This window comes from Tamandua tetradactyla (assembly GCF_023851605.1).
Source record: "Tamandua tetradactyla isolate mTamTet1 chromosome 15 unlocalized genomic scaffold, mTamTet1.pri SUPER_15_unloc_2, whole genome shotgun sequence".
NCBI classification, from domain to species: domain Eukaryota; kingdom Metazoa; phylum Chordata; class Mammalia; order Pilosa; family Myrmecophagidae; genus Tamandua; species Tamandua tetradactyla.
In genome coordinates, this window is record NW_027518245.1 from 4,653 (window position 1) to 27,551 (window position 22,899).

Here is a 22,899-nt window from a genome sequence, read left to right on the forward strand (position 1 = left end):
ACTTGTGATTGGTTTGTTGAGGTCATCTATGTCTTCTTGAGTCAAAGTTGGTTGTTCATGTCTTTCCAGGAACCCGTCCATTTCCTCTAAATTGTTGTATTTATTAGCGTAAAGTTGTTCATAGTATCCTGTTATTACCTCCTTTATTTCTGTGAGGTCAGTAGTTATGTCTCCTCTTCCATTTCTGATCTTATTTCTTTGCATCCTCTCTCTTCTTCTTTTTGTCAATCTTGCTAAGGGCCCATCAATCTTATTGATTTTCTCATAGAACCAACTTCTGGCCTTATTGATTTTCTCTATTGTTTTCATGTTTTCAATTTCATTTATTTGTGCTCTAATCTTTGTTATTTCTTTCCTTTTGCTTGCTTTGGGGTTAGCTTGCTGTTCTTTCTCCAGTTCTTCCAAATGGATAGTTAATTCCTGAATTTTTGCCTTTTCTTCTTTTCTGATATAGGCATTTAGAGCAATAAATTTCCCTCTTAGCACTGCCTTTGCTGCGCCCCATAAGTTTTGATATGTTGTGTTTTCATTTTCATTCGCCTCAAGGTATTTGCTAATTTCTCTTGCAATTTCTTCTTTGACCCAGTCGTTGTTTAGGAGTGTGTTGTTGAGCCTCCACGTATTTGTGAATTTTCTGGCACTCTGCCTATTATTGATTTCCAACATCATTCCTTTATGGTCCGAGAAAGTGTTGTGTAAGATTTCATTCTTTTTAAATTTGTTAAGACTTGCTTTGTGACCCAGCATATGGTCTATCTTTGAGAATGATCCATGAGCACTTGAGAAAAAGGTGTATCCTGCTGTTGTGGGATGTAATGTCCTATAAATGTCTATTAAGTCTAGTTCATTTATAGTAATATTCAGATTCTCTATTTCTTTGTTGATCCTCTGTCTAGATGTTCTGTCCCTTGATGAGAGTGGTGAGTTGAAGTCTCCAACTATTATGGTATATGAGTCTATTTCCCTTTTCAGTGTTTGCAGTATATTCCTCACGTATTTTGGGGCATTCTGATTCGGTGCGTAAATATTTATGATTGTTATGTCTTCTTGTTTAATTGTTCCTTTTATTAGTATATAGTGTCCTTCTTTGTCTCTTTTAACTGTTTTACATTTGAAGTCTAATTTGTTGGATATTAGTATAGCCACTCCTGCTCTTTTCTGGTTGTTATTTGCATGAAATATCTTTTCCCAACCTTTCACTTTCAACCTATGTTTATCTTTGGGTCTAAGATGTGTTTCCTGTAGACAGCATATAGAAGGATCCTGTTTTTTAATCCATTCTGCCAATCTATGTCTTTTGATTGGGGAATTCAGTCCATTGACATTTAGTGTTATTACTGTTTGGATAATATTTTCCTCTAACATTTTGCCTTTTGTATTATATATATCATATCTGATTTTCCTTCTTTCTACACTCTTTTCCATATCTCTCTCTTCTTTCTTTTTGTATCTGACTCTAGTGCTCCCTTTAGTATTTCTTGCAGAGCTGGTCTCTTGGTCACAAATTCTTTCAGTGACTTTTTGTCTGAGAATGTTTTAATTTCTCCCTCATTTTTGAAGGATAATTTTGCTGGATATAGGAGTCTTGGTTGGCAGTTTTTCTCTTTTAGTATTTTAAATATATCATCCCACTGTCTTCTAGCTTCCATGGTTTCTGCTGAGAAATCTACACAAAGTCTTATTGGGTTTCCCTTGTATGTAATGGATTGTTTTTCTCTTGCTGCTTTCAAGATCTTCTCTTTCTCTTTGACCTCTGACATTCTAACTAGTAAGTGTCTTGGAGAACGCCTATTTGGGTCTAATCTCTTTGGGGTGCACTGCACTTCTTGGATCTGTAATTTTAGGTCTTTCATAAGAGTTGGGAAATTTTCAGTGATAATTTCTTCCATTAGTTTTTCTCCTCCTTTTCCCTTCTCTTCTCCTTCTGGGACACCCACAACACGTATATTTGTGCGGTTCATATTGTCCTTGAGTTCCCTGATACCCTGTTCAAATTTTTCCATTCTTTTCCCTATAGTTTCTGTTTCTTTTTGGAATTCAGATGTTCCTTCCTCCAAATCACTAATTCTATCTTCTGTCTCTTTACATCTATCATTGTAGCTATCCATTATTTTTTCTATGTTTGCTACTTTATCCTTCACTTCCATAAGTTCTGCGATTTGTTTTTTCAGTTTTTCTATTTCTTCTTTATGTTCAGCCCATGTCCTCTTCATGTCCTCCCTCAATTTATCGATTTCATTTTTGAAGAGGTTTTCCATTTCTGTTCGTATATTCAGCATTAGTTGTCTCAGCTCTTGTGTCTCATTTGAGCTATTGGTTTGTTCCTTTGACTGAGCCATATTCTCAATCTTTTGAGCATGGACAGTTATCTTCTGCTGCTGGCGTCTGGGCATTCATTCAGATTTCTCTTGGTTTTGGACCCAGCAAGGTTGTAATATTTTTCTGTGAAATCTCTGGGTTCTGTTTTTCTTATCCTGCCCAGTAGGTGGCGCTCGTGGCACACGTTTGTCTGCGGGTCCCACCAGTAAAAGGTGCTGTGGGACCTTAACCTTTGGAAAACTCTCGCCGTCCTGGGGGTTCGCTAGCCGAAGCGGCTTGAGCCGGCCCGGGGTCCGAACGCAGGGAGGGTTGCTGGTCGCCGCAGCTAGGGAAAGAGCCCGTCCGAATTTCCTAGTCGGCCCTGGGCAACACGCATGGCGGGAGGGCGCCAGCGGCAGCGGCCCGCCCGAGAGAGTGCACATTCCCCGGGAGTCACGGGGTCACCGTTCTCCGCGGCCTGGGGGTTTCCGATCCAATTCTCTCAATTGGTCCGGGGGCTGCACGTGGTGTGGGCACCAGTCGCCTTGGTTTCAGGGGACCACCTCTCCAATTCTCCCAGCCGGCCCGGGAAGGGGGAAGGGAGTAACTCCGGCCGCTTGCCACCCCGCCCTGTAAGGCCCGCGCGCCTCGGCGATCTCACCCGAGCTGCTTCTCTCAGCCAGTCAGCCGTTCCAGGATGGGGTACGCTGTCTTTTTTATCTCTGTTGTGACTTTGGGCACTTTCTGTATCATTTCTACTCCCCTAGTAGGTGTCCTGGAGAAGAAACTAAGATCCGCGCGTCTTACTAAGCCACCATCTTCCAGGAAGTCTCAACATATTATTTTTGAAATAAGTTTTCTTATAATTAAATGTTGAAAATATTTTCTAATTGATAGTGTCATATAAAGGTTTCTACTAACTCAAGTAATCCTTAATTTGATATTCTTTGTCAAATAACTGTCATTTTAGAAACAATTATATGGCTATGTATGCTGCTTCAACATATTCATTTTCCTAATGCTGATTTTTCAGGTCTTTCAGGCAGGGAAGGAAGTGTTAAAGAACAAGAAATTTTATCTGTGCATCATATCTGCAAGAAAGAAATATCTACCATCATGTCATTGGTAAGCATTATGGCTGTAACACTGGTCTTCCAAATCAATACCTTAAAGTGGAATTAATTAAAAATTCAGTGCATTCACTTAACTGTAAGTTGGTTTAAGTGTGAATCCAGGGAAAGACTGTGATAATTTGAATTAAGAAAGCAATTGATTTGAACACAATAATATAACCTTCCTTATATATGAAAAGATAATTCTATAAATATGGCTCATGCTCAATCTCTGAAACATTATAAAGTCTTCAAGACTGATTAGAAAGTTCTGCAGTTGAGAAGCTACAAAAGAGTAGATCTCTGTATATGCAGAGGAATAAAATGATTCATAAATAACATGGGAAATATTTTAATTGGAGATTGTCACCAATTGGTTAGTTTTAAATTCAGATGTATATGGATTGATATCTATGGACAAACTTCTTACATTCTCTCCTCTACTTCCTAGAAGCAGAATTCTCATACTGAAAAAAATGGTATCATATGTCATAAATTGCCAGAAGATTGTACTTATAGTTCCAGAGTGATTCAACATGTATTAACTCACAAAGGAATGAAGTATTACTTCAGCAATCTATTTGGAAAAGCCCTCAATGATTTATCATCTTTTAATCAACAACAGAATTTACACCCTGGAAGTAAGTCATATGAATGTCATCTAATTGAGAAATCCTTTGTTCAGAATTCTGGCCATACATGTTACAGTGTAACTCATGCTAGAGAGAAACCCTGTGAATGTCATCTATGTGGGAAAACCTTTACTAAATATTCTGAATTGAGACAACATGAGAGAACTCACACTGGAGAAAAACCATATGAATGCCACCTATGTGGGAAAGCCTTCACCTGTTATTCTCACCTTAAACAACATAAGAAAACCCATACTGGAGAGAAACCCTATGAATGCCACCTATGTGGGAAAGCCTTCACCCATTATTCTTACCTTAAACAACATAAGAACACCCATACTGGAGAGAAACCCTATGAATGCCATCTCTGTGGGAAAGCCTTCACCCGTTATTCTCACCTTAAACAACATAAGAACACCCATACTTGAGAGAAACCCTATGAATGTCATCTATGTGGGAAAGCCTTCAGGTTTTCTTCTAATCTTAGAAGACATAAGAGGATTCACACTGGAGAGAAACCATATGAGTGTCTTTTATGTCAGAAAGTCTTCACCAATTGTTCTAACTTTAGACAACATGAGAGAGCTCCCATTGGAGAAAAAACCATATTTGTCATCTATGTGGGAAAGTCTCCAGCCATTATTTTAAATTTAGACAACATGAGAATGCTCATACTGGAGAGAAACCTTATGAATGGCATTAATGTGGGAAAGCATTCTGTTTATATTCTGATCTTAGAGTACATGAGAGGATTCACACTGGAGAGAAACTATATGAATGTCATTTATGTGGTAAAACCTTCACTCATTCTTTTAGCCTTAAACAATATGAGAGAACTCACACTGGGGAGAAACCATATGAATGCTATCTATGTCAGAAAGCCTTCAGCCATTATTCTAACCTTAGACAACATGAGAAAACTCATACTGGAGAGAAACCTTATGAATGTCATTTATGTCAGAAAGTCTTTGCCTGTTATTCTAAACTTAGAAAACATAAGAGAAGTCACACTGTAATGAAACCTTAGGAATGTCATCTATGTGGAAAAGCCTTTACTCAATATTTTAACTAGAGATAAGTAAGTGCCTTTCTCCTTAGCATTCAGCCTTGCCTAAAAGACAATCAGTTTTCAGAGTTCCCAGGTGAAGGAGCTTATGCGCAAAAATTGAATCCAAATATAGTACTGTTTCCATAGTATCACAACATTATTTATAACACTGAATACAAAATGGCCATTCACATAATATTCACTCACTACCTCCTTAACTAAATTCAGACTTAGTATCACAACTTTGACTGATGTGGACCTATGTAGAGTTTAGTCTCTATAATGGGATTTAATCTTGTCCTCCCTTAACGGCATGATATTGACAAGGTAATTAAACAGATTTTGAAATAATTATTGACTGTATAGATTTTATATATATAATTGTAATAAGTGTAAAGAATGCCTGGTCTGTTCAAAATCCCAATGGTTATACCTTCATCATATTTACCCCTTAACACAAAATATACCAGTGTATGTTTCCTCAAAGCAGGAACACTGTCCTATGTAACCACACAAACCCAAATCTGAAAATGAAAAGATCCAATCCAGAGCTCATTTTTGAATTTTACCTATTGTCCTCACAGTGGAAAAAGGTTTCCTTGTCCATTTCAGCTCATGTTTTTTTCAAATTGGAATTATTCCTGAGACATTATCTCATGTGCTTGACAGATTGGCAAGTACGTATGATGCTAACTCAAATCTTCCCACAGCTTCCTTCTGAACAGACACAGGTCTGAATTCCAACAGCAAACCCCAGACTGATGCTGTCCTCTCCTCAGTTCATCCCATCCAAAAGGACCTGAAATCCACTACTCCAACCCTAGTGATGTCAACTTGATAACTGGATGAACTTTTACATACACATAGATAAATTGTTTTCACATTATAATAAAAATGAAATTTATGGGGCTATATCCTGAAAGCATCTATGTCATTGTCCACAGCCAATATTATAGGACATTAAAAATTCCTAATAATCCATAAAACTCTACTATTTTCTCACAAATGATACATTGTCTTTAGGAAACAAAAAGATTCATAAAGTCCAATTAGAAGGTATTTGAAATAAATAGTCTATCCAATTAGTTATCAAATATAAAACCTTTCACTATTTCCTAATTTTGCCATTTTTCCTTAATCATTCATAAATCTCTCCCTCCATTGAGAAAGTATAAAGCATAATGAAAGAGAATGTTCATATATGCTAGCTCTCACATTACATATTTTGTATTAACATCTTTGTTCATGCAATTTTGTAATTAACATAGAAAATACTTTTTTTTGTATTTTAAGGATGCTGAAAAATCATCCTAAATATTTTTCAAATGATTTTTGAATGGATATTCTAGATCTTACTTGTCCATTTGTGGCATTCTTCTCCCATACCAGTCCTAAAACATTCCTTGATTGAATTAACATCATATGAAAAGCCATAAAATTATGTCTTTCTGCAGGAAGAAGGAAAATTTAAGGCACATAAAAGGATAAAACTTCAAACACAGCAATAAAGAGATTGGTAGACAGTGCTCAGAATGGAGCACCAAGAATCAGATCTTTGGCTGGGGTAATTTTCCTGTAACTGTGTTATACCATTTCCTAGATTCTACTGTTCAATATCAAGAGTTTCTTCAGGTAAATTTTTACATAGTCATCTATCCAGGAGTCAGGTCTCACCTTGAATCTTGTCATGGGATTCACCAGAACAACCTTGCTGACATGGGGAAGTTCATATAAGTACAGGTATATCAAACAGTTTTCAGACAGAGACAAGTCTACAGAATCCTATAAGCTGAAATTAAATTGAATAATCGTGGTCCTATAAGCTTGCAATAAAAATCTCTAAAATGGAAGATGGTGGAATAAGAAGTGCAGAGTTTCCATTAGTAAAAACACCTAGAAGACAGGTAAATACTGTCCAAAACTTCTGTTCTGGGCTCAAAAGCTCAGTGGAGTACCATGCTGGAGGAAGCAAAAGAGAAATTGTGATAGAGAAACTATACTGAGAAACTCACTTGACTGTGCCTATTTGCACTTACTCCCCACCCTTGAGTCTAGTAGTTTCCAGTCAGCCCAGTTCCTCTATGTCAGAATGCTGTGGAATGGAATTTGTGAAGTCCCTTGCCACATTGGGAACAGAGTGACATGGCATAGTTCTGATACATTTGTTGCTCAACAAAATTGGACATCTTGATCCCACAGCCTTACCCCATTCCACACAGGAACCCATGGTGCCTGGAGTACTATTGTTTACACAAAGAGAAACTGCCATGAATGACTCATTTGATGATGTCTCATGGTGCCCATCTTCAAACCTCAAGACCAAAAGCTTCTGATAAGCCTAGTTCCTGCCTAGTGGGCTACTGCAGACAAAGATTTGGGAGAAGTTATCCCTCTGCCAAGAATACAGGTGGGTGCAGCAGAGCCTGGCCCAGGAGTTGATCTGCAAAATTGGATTTCTACATCTTCTTTTGATCTTATCCAGGCAGGTTCCTGAAATGCCATTATTTCCAACTGCCATAGAAATAGAGCAGACTGAGTGTTGAAATATCTTGCCTTTGTTGTTGCCAAATTGTGCCATCTGTGAAGGCTTGGAATGTGCCATCTTAGGAAGTTGTTTTCCTGGTCCTCTCTCCAAGTCACTTTGGAATTCTTCTGCACCCCCTGCATGCGACCTTGGCCCTATTTTGGCTGGTAAATACAAACACAGTGCCATATAAGAGCTGTAACAGAACCGTATGAACAGCAAAATCTTAGACAAGAGAGGGAAACCAGACTTCAGAATCTCAATAACTTAATTAATGACCCAAATAACAAGCACAAAAGTAAAAGCCATACTAATAAGCATGAATGTGGCCAGGTAAAGGAAGAAATTAAAAAGAGATGTAAAAACTGGAACAACCATTCACAGATATTCAAGCAAATCTCCTAAACCATTTCAGAGATGAAGGAAAATGTGTATTAAAGGATATAAAGAAGGCACTCGGTGAGCATGTAAGAAGAAGTTGAAAGCCTGGAATCAAACTAACAGAAAGGCACAATAGATGAGATTAAACATATGTTAGAGGAAAAAACAGCAGCAGTTTTGAACAGTCAGAAGAAAGAACTAGCAAGAATTAGTCCTGTAAGGTAGGACATCTGAAATAAAAATGAGAAAAAAGTACATAGAGATAAGAATGGAAAAATTTAAGCAACGTCTCTGGGAATTGAGTGATAACATGGAACTCAAAACATACATGAAATGGGTTTCCCAGAAGGACAAGAGAAGGGAAAAGAGGCAGAAAGTATATTCAAGGAAATAATGCAAAAAATATTCCCAAGTCTTATGAAAGACATAAAGATACAAATGCATTGAAATCCAAACAGAATAAACCCTACTAAACCCACTCTGAGACACATACTAATCAGAATGTCAATTTCCAAAGATACAGGATTTTGAAAGCATTGATAGAAAAGCAATTCATTATATACAACAGAATTGGAATTAAATTAAATGCCAACAGCTCTGTAAATAAACTCATTACTGTTTCCTATCCATGAGACATGACTTCCAATGGTATTAGCTTCTGTAGCACTGTGGGATGTGAGGTTCAGGGAATATCCTTGCCTTGTGCACATGAGTTAAGAATGACTGAAAGTGGAAAAAGAAATGGAATAAAATAAAGTTTCAGTGGCTAAGACTTTCAAATTGGGTTGAGATGTCATTCTGGAGGTTATCTAATGCACGTTGTAGCCAGATATTTCACACTACCACAGTATGCCATAGTGCAAACAACAGTATTCCTGTAAATTCTAGAGAGTGCCTTTATGCTCTATCTAGGTCTATGTAAAGATTTGCTTAGTAAGTTTATTTTCTCAGAAAATTAAATCCTCCAGATTGATCATAGGCAAGATAAGTCATGAAACCCATAAGTACCAGCCACTTCAGGAAAATAACCAGATTAATTAATCTATCCCAGAAATCCAATACCCCTTTCCAGCATAATATAATTAAAATGGCCCTTACTCAGGTAGCCATGAAGGATATAAATAAATGAGAAGAATGAGGTGTAATTAAGAAGTTAGAATTCTGTAAATGACTGTGATTACTGACTCATTATATAGACATTTCTTTATAGAGTATAATATTTTAGAATAACCAGAAGCAAGTTCCTGAAGTTGTGGAACTGAAATCCAGTGGCTCTGATCTCTGATAATGATTGATAAGTATATTGCAAAGAAATAGTTGTCTGCGTTTGCATGGATCAACTTCAGAATGTTTTCTTTTGTTTCACTCTCTCTCATTATAATCTGTCAATACTACACTGCCTTAGTTAACCTACCTCAATTGTAAGTCTTAAAATTGTATAGATTGCAATGCTAGTGGTCAGTAAGGGGGAGTGATAATATGTATGAGATGTTTGGGGTTTTCTTTTACCTTTTAATTTCATTTTCTGGATTAATGCAAGTGTATTATATATGATCCTGCTGGTGAATACACATCTGTGTGATGATACTTTGACCATCTATTTTATACTTTGAATGGCCTTTATGGTGTGTGCAGCTATTTCAGTAAAAATATAGGGGAAAAAATCAAGTGACAATTTCTTTTCAGAAAATGGTATGATATATTTAAACTACTGAAAGAGAAAATATTCCACCCAAGAATTCTTCAACTGGCAAAACTCTTCAAAAATGAGGGAAAGTTCAAAAATATTCACTACAAAACAGAAACTGAGAGAATTCATTAGCAAGACTCCTGACCTGCAAGAAATATTAAAAGGCATTTATGCCAGTTGAATAGAAAATACAGAGTAGAGAGGCTTAGATGAGACTGAGACTTGAAGATTATAGTAAGGGTCCCTTAGAGGACCAAAAAAGAGGCAATAGGACATATTAAAGCCAAAGGATAAAATATTTGAAGTATTATCTAAAGAGTAGGGACATTGTCTATTAATGTGTTAAACTCTCCAATTAAAATGCGCAGATTGGTAAAATGGATAAATGAATGATCTTTTCATATGCTATCTGTAATAGACTCACCTTAGACCCAAGGATACAAGTAGATGAAAGACTGGAAAACTTATTCCATGCAGGCAGTAACCAAGAAGCAGCTAAGGTACCTATATAATATTAGACAAGATAAAGTTTCAGTACAAAAAGTTTATGAGGCAAAGAACATTATATATTAACAAAGGGGGCAATCCACCAAAAGAAACAAACAATCATAAATGTTATGTGCCTGTATTAGTTAGGGTTCTGTAGAGAAACAGAATCAACAGGGGACACTAACAAATATAAAATTTATAAAATTGTCTCACATGACCATAGGAGCACAGAGTCCAAAACCCACAGGGCAGGCTGTGAAGCCAATGATTCCAATGGAGGGTCTGGATGAACTCCACAGGAGAGGCTCTGCAGCTGAAGGAGGAAGGGAGCCTGTTCCTTCTGAATCCTCCTTAAAAGGTATTCAGTGATTAGATTAAGCATCACTCATTGCAGAAGACACTTCCCTTGGATGATTACAAATGAAATCACCTATGGATGCAGCTGACATGATCATTATTTAATTCTATGAATTTTCCTCATTGCAACTGACAGGCCACCAGTTGTCCAACCATACAAACAGGTACCACCACATGGCCAAGTTGACATGTGAGCCTGACCATGACAGTCCACCCCTTGTCAGCTTGGCTAAGTGAAGGTGCTTAGTTCTATTGCTGTGGACATGAGCCAATGGCATGTGAACCTCATCTGGTGTTAATTACATCCACAGTCAGCTATGGAGTGTGCCTGCTGTAATGAATGGTATTTGATTTAATTTGCTGGTGCTTAAATGAGAGAATCAATATAGCACAACCCAAGCAGTTCAGCATACCTCATCTCAGCACTTGCAGCTCAGCCCAGGTCTTTGGAGATGTAGAAAGAAATCACCCCATGGAAAGTTGTTGGAACCCAGAAGCCTGGAGGGAAGGCCAGCAGAGATCACCCTGTACCTTCCCACATAAGAAAGAACCTCATTTCAAAATTAGCTGCCTTCCCTCTGAAGAACTAATGAAGTAAATCCCCTTTTATTAAAAGCCAATCCATCTCCGATGTGTTGCATTCTGGTAGCTAGCAAACTAGAACAGAATTTGGTACTGCTGAGTGAGGTACTGCTGCAGTTTGCAAATACCATATGTTGGAATGGTTTTTTGGATGGCTAAGGGGTGAGATTTTGGAGGAACTGTGAAGAGAATGATGGAGAAGTCCTGGACTGCTTGAAGAGACTGTGGGTGTAAACAGAACCACTGCCAATCTGGACAAAGGTGGATACAAAAGGGACAAATTCGAATTCACAGAGTGAAAACCATGTAAGCTTGGGTTTGAAGCCAAGAAACATGTGCCAGGAGAGTGGACCCACCCATATGCATGGAGAGGGTGAGTTTACCCTGAAGGACAAAGATGAGTCTCCCACCTTGTTGCAGTGGAACAGTAGTGAAGCCTCAGGCTTTGGAGAAGGTACAGCATGCTCCTTGGGGGACTGGGAATAGCCTGGCTGCCAACACATGGAGGGGTTGAACATGTGCTTTAGAAATTGCAGAGAGACCAGGAGTGGCCCTGGTGACTGGAGAGTGGAGCCAAGGTAAAGGTGGTCTCCTCAATGTTCCCCAAGGTTGATTTGGAAAGAGGCATGCCACTGCATAGGCCCTTGAAAAGGGTGGGACTGACTCTTTCTAAAGTTGAAGGATAGATGACTTTCAGACTTTGAAATCCAGTGGTGATTGCCCTGCAGGTTTTCCTTCCAATTTCTCCAACTGTCCCTCCTTTGCATATTGGCACCAGGTAATCTGTTTTGAGATACATAGGTCCACAGCCAGAAAACAATTTGTTGCAACTTTAATATCATTTATGGTGAAGCATATAGTTGCCAAGTTGACAAGGGGTGGATGTGTGGTAGTTAGATTCAGTTGTCAACTTGGCTAGGTGAAGGTGCTTAGTTGTATTGCTGTGGACATAAGTCAATGGCATTTGAACCTTATCCAGTTCTTAGCTTCTGACCTCTTAAGACTTTCTGTCCAATTTCATGCCCCATGGCTCTCCCAATAGTGAAAGCTTCATTTTTTCCCCATGTGTCAAAAGGAAACATCTATATCTATCCAGCAGAATTAGACTGCAATGTGCACATTTATTTGGGTAACTTCAGAAGTCTTCTCACTTTTCCCTATGATAATACTACCAGTAGTGATATCTAAAGATATTTATTGAACCCTAGTATATGCTAAGGACTTCATGGATATTATTTGGCATTACTGATCCAATCTGTTAGATGAAGAGAAAGAGGTACTTCACATGTAAGTATTTTATTGAAGGTCATGAAATTGGGCAGATTCAGGGTCAAAATTTGACACCAGGAATCTTAAGATCAAGTACATTTTCTATTACACCAAAGCTACCTTTATGGGTGTTTACAAGATTGTATGCATGAATAATTGCCCATTTCTATTTGTTGATCATTAAGCATGTGTAGAAGAAAGAGGTATTTACAAAATTTTCTGTTTCTGAATCACAACTGTACTTATCCACAATGGTGGGTTCTCTGCTAAATGCACTCAAATGATCAATGCTTGAGATGCTACCACTTCAGAACAATAAAGGATTTATTACTAACCACAAAGGAGGAGATCAGATGGCCTATTGGCATTAAAATCACTTACCAAAACTACAGTAACTCTGATAGATTTATAGTATCCAGAAGTTGGGCAGATTTTAGGACAACAGGCACAATGGATTGAGATGTGAAGTTAGAGATGATCTAATTATTAAGCCAGAACAGACTGATTACATGCTTAGCCACAGAACATATGTAAGAAAATCGAAGTCTTAATATGATGAAAGTTGCTTCAAAGTGTTATGTGTATTGGAAGCAGATAACTTTTTCTAAGTTTCACATGTCCATAGCCAGAGGAGAATTATTTACCAGTACAGTCCATGTTATAACTGATGTCTATTAGTCTTTGTGCTTAATACAATTACTGAAATTATTTAAGGCTTTTGTGATATTGTGGTGGAATTACTGTAGTTTGTATATGGAAATAAAATGTCTTTTTTGGGTCCAGATTGTTCAGTGTGCTGGTTTGAAGTTGTACCCCAGAAAATGCAATGTTCTTTTTATCCATTTTCATAGGTACAGACATACTGTTTTGTGGGACCTTTATGTCAGGTTATTTCAAATAAAATGCGACCCAACCCTTTCAAGGTGGGTGTTGCAGTTTGCTAAAGCTGCTATAGTGCAATATACCAGAAATGGGTTGTCTTTTACAAAGGGATTTATTGTCACAAGTTACAATTCTAAGGCCATGAAAACATCCAAAATAAGGAGCCAAAAAGATGATATCTACTCAGAATAATGGCAGCTGGCACTGGGGTTCCTCTGCAACATGAAAAAGTGCATGTCCATGTCTTCAGTCCTCTCTTGGCTTCTGATATCAAATAGGTCTTTCAGCTCCTGAGGGTCTGTCTTGCTTCTGCCTGGGGCATTTTCTGTTCTGGCTTTCTCTCATTGTATGAGATCTCTTAAAGGATTCCAGTGAAGTAAAACTGAATGGGCAGTAAAAGAGCAGGGTCACATTCCCATGGAAACAACATAAGCAAAAGATTCTACTCAGCATGGGTCTTACTCACAATATTGGATTTTCTGGGGTGACTAACAGTTTCAAACCACCACAGTGGGACTTAATCCTTTTATTGGTGTCTTTGTGAGTAGATAAAAGACAGAAAAAAAGCTCAGATAGCTCAGAGAGCAACATCTGGAGAACTTTATAAAGAGCTGGCAGAAAAATCCCCAGGAGAAACTCCTAGAGAAAAATCCTAGGAATGCTAAGAAATAACCCACAGAAGCTGAGAGAGGAGGATACTTGAATGATGAGTTGAAAGCAATGAAACTCAGAAGTGAAGGACAAGCAGACACTGGTCATGTGCCTTCCTACCTGACAGAACAACCACAGATGCCAGTGACCTTTCTTCAGAGAACATATTTTACTGTGGATGCCTTAATTTGGACATGTTCATAGTTTTAGGACTGTAAATTTGCAAACTAACATATCCCCATTTTGAAAGTTAACCCATTTCTGATATATTGAATTCCAGCAGTTTTATCAAACTGAAAAGCAGTCACTTGTGGTTTCAAGTTTAAACCACATGGGTCAGGTGGGGCAATTACGCTTAGTTCCAGCTCTGTCTAACAAAATAGTTTTAGAATTGCAGTGGATTGATTCTGGGGCAGACTCAGTAGTAAACTTTAGGGGCAGTGTTTGGTGACCACAAGGCCCTAATGTTGTAAAAGAGGATAAAGCAGTGCAAGTGTCAGTCACAAAGTTTTTCCAATCACAAGATAATGGCAATATAGTTATATAGACATTATAAAAGATCAAGTTAGCTGCATCTTTAGTCAGTAATTTCAGATACTTACCTCTGGTTATTCCAATATACTAGAAAGCAAAATATATAGATTAATAAATCATAATAATTTGTTAAATTTTAATTTCTCATATACAGCTTCTCTCTTTCATTTGATCATTATCACAATCTTGAAGGTTATCTTGCAGATGAACCTTCTACCTTCTTTTTTTTTCCTTTTTTTATTAATTAAAAAAAATTAACAAAACATTTAGAAATCATTCCATTCTACATGTACAATCAGTAATTCTTGATATCATCACATAGTTGCATATTCATTTCTTAGTACATTTGCATCGATTTAGAAAAAGAAATAATGACAACAGAATAAGAATTAAAACGTTAATAGAGAGAGAAAAAAAACCTATACCTCACATGCAGCTTCATTCAATGTTTTAACATAATTGCATTACAATTAGGTAGTATTGTGCTGTCCATTTCTGAGTTTTTATATCCAGCCCTGTTGCACAGTCTGTATCCCTTCAGCTCCAATTACCCCTTCTCTTTTTTTTTAATTAATGGAAAAAAAGAAATTAAGCCAACATTTAGAAATCATACCATTCTACATATGCAATCAATAATTCTTAACATCATCACATAGATGCATGATCATCGTTTCTTAGTACATTTGCATCAGTTTAGAAGAACTAGCAATACAACTGAAAAAGATATAGAATGTTAATATAGAGAAAAAATAAAAGTAATAATAGTAAAAACAAAACAAAAAGAACCTATAGATCAGATGCAGCTTCATTCAGTGTTTTAACATGATTACTTTACAATTAGGTATTATTGTGCTGTCCATTTTTGAGTTTTTGTATCTAGTCCTGTTGCACAGTCTGTATCCCTTCAGCTCCAATTGCCCATTATCTTACCCTGTTTCTACCTCCTGCTGGACTCAGTTACCAATGACATATTCCAAATTTATTCTCGAATGTCTGTTCACATCAGTGGGACCATACAGTATTTGTCCTTTAGTTTTTGGCTAGACTCACTCAGCATAATGTTCTCTAGGTCCATCCATGTTATTACATGCTTCATAAGTTTATCCTGTCTTAAAGCTGCATAATATTCCATCGTATGTATATACCACAGTTTTTTTAGCCACTCTTCTGTTGATGGAGATTTTGGCTGTTTCCATCTCTTTGCAATTGCAAATAATGCTGCTATAAACATTGGTGTGCAAATGTCCATTTGTGTCTTTGCCCTTAAGTCCTTTGAGCAGATTCCCAACAATGGTAGTGCTGGGTCGTATGGCAATTCTATATTCAGCTTTTTGAGGAACCGCCAAACTGCCTTCCACAGTGGTTGCACCATTTGACATTCCCACCAACAGTGGATAAGTGTGCCTCTTTCTCCGCATCCTCTCCAGCACTTGTCGTTTTCTGTTTTGCTGATAATGGCCATTCTGGTGGGTGTGAGATGATATCTCATTGTGGTTTTGATTTGCATTTCTCTAATGGCAAGGGACATTGAGCATCTCTTCATGTGCCTTTTGGCCATTTGTATTTCCTCTTCTGGTAGGTGTCTGTTCAAGTCTTTTTCCCATTTCGTAATTGGGTTGGCTGTCTTTTTGTTGTTGAGTTGAACAATCTCTTTATAAATTCTGGATACTAGACCTTTATCTGATATGTCATTTGCAAATAGTGTCTCCCAGTGTGTAGGCTGTCTTTCTACTTTCTTGATGAAGTTCTTTGATGCACAAAAGTGTTTAATTTTGAGGAGTTCCCATTTATTTATTTCCTTCTTCAGTGTTCTTGCTTTAGGTTTAAGGTCCATAAAACCGCCTCCAGTTGTAAGATCCATAAGATATCTCCCAACATTTTCCTCTAACTGTTTTATGGTCTTAGACCTAATGTTTAGATCTTTGATCCATTTTGAGTTAACTTTTGTATAGGGTGTGAGACATGGGTCTTCTTTCATTCTTTTGCATATGGATATCCAGTTCTCTAGGCACTATTTATTGAAGAGGCTGTTCTGTCCCAGGTGAGTTGGCTTGACTGCCTTATCAAGGATCAAATGTCCATAGATGAGAGGGTCTATATCTGAGCACTCTATTCAATTCCATGGTCAATATATCTATCTTTATGCCAACACCATGCTGTTTTGACCACTGTGGCTTCATAATATGCCTTAAAGTCAGGCAGCGTGAGACCTCCAGCTTCGTTTTTTTTCCTCATGATGTTTTTAGCAATTCGGGGCACCCTGCCCTTCCAGATAAATTTGCTTATTGGTTTTTCTATTTCTGAAAAATAAGTTGTTGGGATTTTGACTGGTATTGCATTGAATCTGTAGATCAATTTAGGTAGGATTGACATCTTAACTATATTTAGTCTTCCAATCCATGAACACGGTATGCCCTTCCATCTATTTAGGTCTTCTATGATTTCTTTTAACAGTTTTTTGTAGTTTTCTTTGTATAGGTCTTTTGTCTCTTTAGTTAAATTTATTCCTAGGTATTTTATTCTTTTAGTTGCAATTGTAAATGGGATTCGTTTCTTGATTTCCCCCTCAGCTTGTTCATTACTAGTGTATAGAAATGCTACAGATTTTTGAATGTTGATCTTGTAACCTGCTACTTTGCTGTACTTATTTATTAGCTCTAGTAGTTTTGTTGTGGATTTTTCCAGGTTTTCGATGTATAGTATCATATCATCTGCAAACAGCGATAGTTTTACTTCTTCCTTTCCAATTTTGATGCCTTGTATTTCTTTTTCTTGTCTAATTGCTCTGGCTAGAACCTCCAACACAATGTTGAATAATAGTGGTGCTAGTGGACATCCTTGTCTTGTTCCTGATCTTAGGGGGAAAGTTTTCAATTTTTCCCCATTAAGGATGATATTAGCTGTGGGTTTTTCATATATTCCCTCTATCATTTTAAGGAAGTTCCCTTGTATTCCTATCTTTTGAAGTGTTTTCAACAGGAAAGGATGTTGAATCTTGTCAAATGCCTTCTCTGCGTCAAAGAGATGATCATGTGACTTTTCAGCTTTGATTTGTTGATATGGTGTATTACATTAATTGATTTTCTTATGTTGAACCATCCTTGCATACCTGGGATGAATCCTACTTGGTCATGATGTATAATTCTTTTAATGTGTTGTTGGATACGATTTGCTAGAATTTTATTGAGGATTTTTGCATCTATATTCATTAGAGAGATTGGTCTGTAGTTTTCTTTTTTTGTGATATCTTTGCCTGGTTTTGGTATGAGGGTGATGTTGGCTTCATAGAATGAATTAGGTAGTTTCCCTCCACTTTGATTTTTTTGAAGAGTTTGAGGAGAGTTGTTACTAATTCTTTCTGGAATGTTTGGTAGAATTCACATGTGAAGCCATCTGGTCCTGGACTTTTCTTTTTAGGAAGCTTTTGAATGATTAATTCAATTTCTTTACTTGTGATTGGTTTGTTGAGGTCATCTATTTCTTCTTGAGTCAAAGTTGGTTGTTCATGTCTTTCTAGGAACCCGTCCATTTCCTCTAAATTGTTGTATTTATTAGCGTAAAGTTGTTCATAGTATCCTGTTATTACCTCCTTTATTTCTGTGAGGTCAGTAGTTATGTCTCCTCTTCCATTTCTGATCTTATTTATTTGCATCCTCTCTCTTCTTTTTGTCATTCTTGAGAAGGGCCCATCAATCTTATTGATTTTCTCATAGAACCAACTTCTGGCCTTATTGATTTTCTCTATTGTTTTCATGTTTTCAATTTCATTTATTTCTGCTCTGATCTTTATTTCTTTCCTTTTGCTTGCTTTGGGATTAGTTTGCTGTTCTTTCTCCAGTTCTTCCAAGTGAACAGTTAATTCTTGCATTTTTGCCTTTTCTTCTTTTCTGATATAGGCATTTAGGGCAATAAGTTTCCCTCTTAGCACTGCCTTTGCTGCGTCCCATAAGTTTTGATATGTTGTGTTTTCATTTTCATTCGCCTCGAGGTATTTACTAATTTCTCTTGCAATTTCTTCTTTGACCCACTCGTTGTTTAAGAGTGTGTTGTTGAGACTCCACGTATTTGTGAATTTTCTGTCACGCCGCCTATTATTGATTTCCAACTTCATTCCTTTATGATCCGAGAAAGTGTTGTGTATGATTTCAATCTTTTTAAATTTGTTAAGACTTGCTTTGTGACCCAGCATATGGTCTATCTTTGAGAATTATCCATGGGCACTTGAGAAAAAGGTGTATCCTGCTGTTGTGAGATGTAATGTCCTATAAATGTCTGTTAAGTCTAGCTCATTTATAGTAATATTCAGATTCTCTATTTCTTTATTGATCCTCTGTCTAGATGTTCTGTCCATTGATGAGAGTGGGGAAATGAAATCTCCAACTATTATGGTATTTGTGTCTATTTCCCTTTTCAGTGTTTGCAGTGTATTCCTCACGTATTTTGGGGCATTCTGGTTTGGTGTGTAAATATTTATGATTGTTATGTCTTCTTGTTTAATTGTTCCTTTTATTAGTATATAGTGTCCTTCTTTGTCTCTTTTGACTGTTTTGCATTTGAAGTCTAATTTGTTGGGTATTAGTGTAGCCACTCCTGCTCTTTTCTGGTTGTTATTTGCATGAAATAGCTTTTCCCAACCTTTCACTTTCAACCTATGTTTATCTTTGGGTCTAAGATGTGTTTCCTGTAGACAGCATATAGAAGGATCCTGTTTTTTAATCCATTCTGCCAATCTATGTCTTTTGATTGGGGAATTCAGTCCATTAACATTTAGTGTTATTACTGTTTGGATAATATTTTCCTCTACCACTTTGCCTTTTGTATTATATATATCATATCTGATTTTCGTTCTTTCTACACTCTTCTCCATACCTCTCTCTTCTGTCTTTTTGTACCTGACTCTAGTGCTCCCTGTAGTATTTCTTGCAGAGCTGGTCTCTTGGTCACAAATTCTCTCAGTGACTTTTTGTCTGAGAATGTTTTAATTTCTTCCTCATTTTTGAAGGACAATATTGCTGGATATAGGAGTCTTGGTTGGCAGTTTTTCTCTTTTAGTAATTTAAATATGTCATCCAACTGTCTTCTAGCCTCCATGGTTTCTGCTGAGAAATCTACACATAGTCTTATTGGGTTTCCCTTTATGTGATGGATTGTTTTTCTCTTGCTGCTTTCAAGATCCTCTCTTTCTCTTTGACCTCTGACATTCTAACTAGTAAGTGTCTTGGAGAACGCCTATTTGGGTCTAATCTCTTTGGGGTGCGCTGCACTTCTTGGATCTGTAATTTTAGGTCTTTCATAAGAGTTGGGAAATTTTCAGTGAAAATTTCTTCCATTAGTTTTTCTCCTCCTTTTCCCTTCTCTTCTCCTTCTGGGACACCCACAATATGTATATTTGTGCGGTTCATATTGTCCTTGAGTTCCCTGATACCCTGTTCAAATTTTTCCATTCTTTTCCCAATAGTTTCTGTTTGTTTTTGGAATTCAGATGTTCCATCCTCCAAATCACTAATTCCATCTTCTGTCTCTTTGCATCTATCATTATAGGTATCCATTGTTTTTTCTATCTTTTCTACTTTGTCCTTCACTTCCATAAGTTCTGTGATTTGTTTTTTCAGTTTTTCTATTTCTTCTTTATGTTCAGCCCATGTCTTCTTCATGTCCTCCCTCAATTTATCGATTTCGTTTTTGAAGAGGATTTCCATTTCTGTTCATATATTTAGCATTAGTTGTCTCAGCTCCTGTATCTCATTTGAACTATTGGTTTGTTCCTTTGACTGGGCCATATTCTCAATCTTCTGAGCGTGGACTGTTATCTTCTGCTGCTGGCGTCTGGGCATTTAGTCAGATTTCCCTGGGTGTCAGACCCAACAAGGTTATAAGATTTTTCTGTGAAATCTCTGGGTTCTGTTTTTTCTTATCTTGCCCAGTAGGTGGCGCTCGTGGCACACATTTGTCTGCGGGTCCCACCAGTAAAAGGTGCTGTGGGTCCTTTAACTTTGGGAAACTCTCGCCATTCGGGAGGTTCGCTAGCCGAAGTGGCTTGGAAGGGTGCGAGCCATCCCGGGGTCCGAACGCGGGGAGGGTCGCTGGCCACTGCAGCCCGGGAAAGCGCCCGTCCGATTTTCCTAATCAGCCCGGGGTGACAATTGCAGCGGGAGGGCACCAGCGGCAGCGGCCTGCCCGGGAGAGTACACGCTCCCAGGGAGTCACGGGTTCGGAAGGGGCCCCTCCCCCCGTCACCATTCTCTGTGGCATGGGGACCTCCGATCCAACTCTCTCAGTTGGTCCGGGGGACTGTGCATGGAGCGGGTGCCAGCCACTGCGGTTTGAGGGGACCGCCCGTCCAACTCTCCTAGCCAGCCCGCGAAGGGGGAAGGGAGCGACTCCGGCCACCCACCGTGCCACCCGGTGAAGCCCGCGCCCCTCGGCGACCTCACCAGAGTGAGCTCTCTCAGCCAGCCAGCCGCTCCAGGATGGGGTATGCTGTCTTTTTTATCTCTGTCGTGGCTTTGGGAGCTGTTCTGTATTGTTTCTACACCCCTAGTAGCTGTCCTGAAGGAGAAACTAAGATCTGCGTGTCTTACTAAGCCGCCATCTTCTCCGGAAGTCCCATCAACTCAGTCTCAGGCATGAACAAGAAGCCCTTCTACCTTCTTAATGATGAAAAGAGGCATTGATATTATGGGGTAGAGGAATTAAACTGGATGCTCTTATTGGAGAGAATGGTACCTCAGTTTCAGGGTTTATCTGGTATAGGGACAATCAGAGGTTTAATCTCAAAAAATAAACTTAATGAATACAACATTTAGAAAGTCTTACCTAGAGCCTTTTGCCTTCTTTAGGATTTTCAGTAATCCTCGTGGTTGGGGCTTAGCATTCTGTGACAGTTTGCAATATCTGGCTGAATTACTTGGTTACTTGCATAAAAGTAACCCTGAGAATTATCTCTCAACTCTATTTGAAGTCTCTTAGCCATTGAAACTTTATTTCCTTCCCCCATTTTGTTCAAGAAAGTATTACCAATTCCATTATGCCAGGGCTCATTCCTGGGAGTACACATTGCTGGGAGACTTACACCACTGCAAGTAATGTTCCATGTTGGGGAGAAATGTAGTGAGTTTACTTGCTAGATACCACATCTGAGCCACAAAAGAGGTTCTGTGGGGGTGACTCAGGCACTAAGTAAATATAAGCTTAGCTTAACAAATACATAAATAAGTTTCATAAATGCAAGCCTCAAGATTGAGGGCTTGCCTTATTAAATTGGAAACTCTATTGCTTAAGGGCATAGACAGAATTCCCCAGGTGGGAATGTTTAATAATTCCATGCTTTTTCTCGAGTCCCTCAAGAACTTGCCAATGCTTTCTTCATTTTCTGCCCAAAATGTCTCAGTTATCACAATAATGTATACAGTATATCAAGAGCTCATGCCTTATTCTAGATTCTATGTCAAAGAAAGCTGAATTACACTGTTTAGATAAACTGAAAAGACCAGTTAAATTAGATTATGTGCTCCTGTAAGTTAAAATTTTGGTCAAAATATATACCTCTTCTTTGGTCTCACACAGAACTTAAAGTTTTAATATATTCTCAGTATAATCCTTTACCTTTCATTCTGGTGTACATTAGTCCTAATCTGACAAGATTCATTCACATCACTAATTAAAGTCACATCTCCTTTTCACCTTCTTTCACAGTTGCTGTGTGTTGGAGCATTGAATTTCAGGGCTAGAGTATTGTAACTCTGTGTTTCAGGTGCCACACAGCTACCCAAATTTCCAGGGAACTACCAGGTTATAGACAAATAGCAAACCATCTCAGAATTTAGAAATAACAATTAAAGCTCAGGAATAAATGTGTTTGCAGTATGCAATTTTATGATTAGGCCATAATTTTATGATTAGTATTTTTAAATGAATCTCTTTCAGAAATTTTAAAAAATTGAGAGTTGACTTATATTGGTATCATCAAAAACAAAATATCCCAGAAGTTTTGTTCTGTCTCATATTAACCCATTTATCAGGGTTTTGTTAAGTAGAATGAAGAACACAATGTATACACTTACTTCCCTTCTCTTTTGAAGTCCTTTTATGATGAACATGAAGTTCTGACTTGTAACTGACCACATATACATTTAGAGAAGTATTAGAAAAAATGTAGTGTAACTAACAAATAAATTTGCTTGTTTCTGTAAATAATATGTAAACTTTTTTCTAAGAATAAATGAAACCATGACTAACAACATCGTGCTGTTGTTTAACATCATGCAGATCAGTATCAGGATATAGCATGGACAGAGAGAACATTGTTCAGTCTTTAGAAATTTTATACAATCTCGAAAATATAAATGACATTTCATGCATATAAATTTATTAACAAAAGTATATTAGCCAGGGTTCCCTAGGGAAACAGAACTGACAGGAGATATCTGTAAATATATGATTTTATAGAA

The 22,899-nt window shown here is 37.7% G+C and overlaps 1 pseudogene across 1 annotated transcript; it reads left to right on the forward strand.

The window, feature by feature from the left end:
- Positions 1–3,334: 3,334 nt before the first annotated feature.
- On the forward strand, positions 3,335–14,451 carry LOC143672782 (uncharacterized; annotated as a pseudogene). The gene is made up of 2 exons (XR_013170027.1): positions 3,335–3,423; positions 3,862–14,451. The product of XR_013170027.1 is annotated as an uncharacterized LOC143672782 (transcript).
- The last annotated feature ends 8,448 nt before the right edge of the window (positions 14,452–22,899 follow it).